Source organism: Bombus huntii, unplaced genomic scaffold (assembly GCF_024542735.1).
Source record: "Bombus huntii isolate Logan2020A unplaced genomic scaffold, iyBomHunt1.1 ctg00000312.1, whole genome shotgun sequence".
Classification (NCBI taxonomy): domain Eukaryota; kingdom Metazoa; phylum Arthropoda; class Insecta; order Hymenoptera; family Apidae; genus Bombus; species Bombus huntii.
The window spans coordinates 7501-10000 of NW_026099507.1; the positions used below are offsets into that span (position 1 = coordinate 7501).

General features: G+C 49.8%; 1 non-coding gene across 1 annotated transcript; it reads right to left on the reverse strand.

The window, feature by feature from the left end:
• Window positions 1-363: 363 nt before the first annotated feature.
• LOC126877975 (5.8S ribosomal RNA) lies at window positions 364-518 on the reverse strand. Its single transcript, XR_007695497.1, has one exon. It is a non-coding gene; the product is annotated as a 5.8S ribosomal RNA (ribosomal RNA).
• Between the last annotated feature and the right edge of the window lie 1982 nt (window positions 519-2500).

Consider the following 2500-nt stretch of genomic DNA (forward strand, 5'->3'; position numbering starts at 1 on the left):
TCTTATAATTTTTAAGAAGAACGACGGCGGGTTGTCAAGGCAAGAAGGGACAGAGAGAGACAGAGGTAGAGTTTCGTAGTCTCCCGTGAACACGATAGATTATATATCGAGCATGCGTACGACTTGCACGGTCTCTGCACGACCGCGACGAACGCCGACGAGCGTCCAACAATCGCTCGTACGTCGCGTATGTTCTCTCCGTCCGCTCTTATTCGTATCCTCGTTCTTGTACCTTCGTCCGACTCTGAAACGTTCTCTTATATAAAGAAGAACGACGGCGGGTTGTTAAGGCAAGAAGGGACAGAGAGAGACAGATACGGAGAGTAACGATACGCAACGCAAGCAGTCTTAGGTTTACGTGAGCAACCCTCAGCCAGGCGTGGTCCAGGAATTGTATCCGTGGACCGCAATGTGCGTTCGAAATGTCGATGTTCATGTGTCCTGCAGTTCACACGTTGACGCGCAATTAGCTGCGTTCTTCATCGACCCACGAGCCAAGTGATCCACCGTTCAGGGTAATCTTTTATAAATTTACAACAGTTCAATACTCAAATGTACTCTTCTCGGTTCTAGCGAAGCCGAGTTCCGTCACGTTCGACCAACGGGAATCGAACGCGCAGAAGTCGCCATAGGATTGACGACACAAAAACGTTCGAAAAAAAAAGAAAACGACGAACGCGCGAAGATACGCGCGTTCGCCGGCCGGGCGTAAAGTACATTATGATATATAACAACCATCGAGATCGAAGCTCCGTTCGTCAGGAAACGACGGGGATATATACACCCGATTCTGAATCCTCTGTACAGCACACGATCTCGCGAACGAGTAAGCACGGTGGCTAGCCCATGTTATATATGTGTTTGATTCTACTCTCTCGTCCAATTATTCAAGAAACAGCGCGCGTGCATCTCTCCATCGTTCGGGTGATAGTAAAGATTCGATGGGATTCGCGCGGCCGTCCGCCTCGAGCGGTCTTTCGTCCCAATATCCAGAAGCAGAGTTTGAAAAACTCTAGCGACGGCACGGGTGTCCGACTCACGACATCGAGGTTTCGAAGCCGGCGATCCCCTCCGAACGGATGGCGACCACGCGACCGACTGAAAGCATGAAAAATCGACGAAAGATAGAACACATCTCCGTTCGGGTGGTGTTTTTTCTTTAAAAAAAAAAAAAAAAACAAAAATTCGATGGGACTCGCAGCCATCGTCCTCGCGCGGCTCTTTCGTCCCGATATCCAGAAGCAGAGTTTGAAAAACTCTAGCGACGGCACGGGTGTCCGACTCACGACAACGAGGATAGACAGCCGGTCCCCTCCGAACGGGTTATGCGATGATAAACTCGATGAAACTTTAGTCTCGTTCAGGTAGTGTGTGTCTTGTAAATCAAAAATTCGATGGGACACGCATCCATCGTCCTCGCGCGGTCTTTCGTCCCAACATCCAGAAGCAGAGTTTGAAAAACTCTAGCGACGGCACGGGTGTCCGACTCACGACAACGAGGATAGACAGCCGGTCCCCTCTGAACGGTATATTATATATGAGATGATAGACGACAAACTGGATGAAACTTTAAGTCTCGTTCAGGTAGTGTGTAAATCAAAAATTCGATGGGACTCGCATCCGTCGTCCTCGCGCGGTCTTTCGTCCCGATATCCAGAAGCAGAGTTTGAAAAACTCTAGCGACGGCACGGGTGTCCGACTCACGACAACGAGGAAAGACAGCCGGTCCCCTCTGAACGGTATATTATATGAAACTTTAAGTCTCGTTCAGGTAGTGTGTAAGTCAAAAATTCGATGGGACTCGCATCCGTCGTCCTCGCGCGGTCTTTCGTCCCGATATCCAGAAGCAGAGTTTGAAAAACTCTAGCGACGGCACGGGTGTCCGACTCACGACAACGAGGATAGACAGCCGGTCCCCTCTGAACGGTATATTATATATGCGATGATAGACGACAAACTGGATGAAACTTTAAGTCTCGTTCAGGTAGTGTGTAAATAAAAAATTCGATGGGACTCGCATCCGTCGTCCTCGCGCGGTCTTTCGTCCCGATATCCAGAAGCAGAGTTTGAAAAACTCTAGCGACGGCACGGGTGTCCGACTCACGACAACGAGGAAAGACAGCCGGTCCCCTCTGAACGGTATATTATATGAAACTTTAAGTCTCGTTCAGGTAGTGTGTAAGTCAAAAATTCGATGGGACTCGCATCCGTCGTCCTCGCGCGGTCTTTCGTCCCGATATCCAGAAGCAGAGTTTGAAAAACTCTAGCGACGGCACGGGTGTCCGACTCACGACAACGAGGATAGACAGCCGGTCCCCTCTGAACGGTATATAATATGAAACTTTAAGTCTCGTTCAGGTAGTGTGTAAGTCAAAAATTCGATGGGACTCGCATCCGTCGTCCTCGCGCGGTCTTTCGTCCCGATATCCAGAAGCAGAGTTTGAAAAACTCTAGCGACGGCACGGGTGTCCGACTCACGACAACGAGGATAGACAGCCGG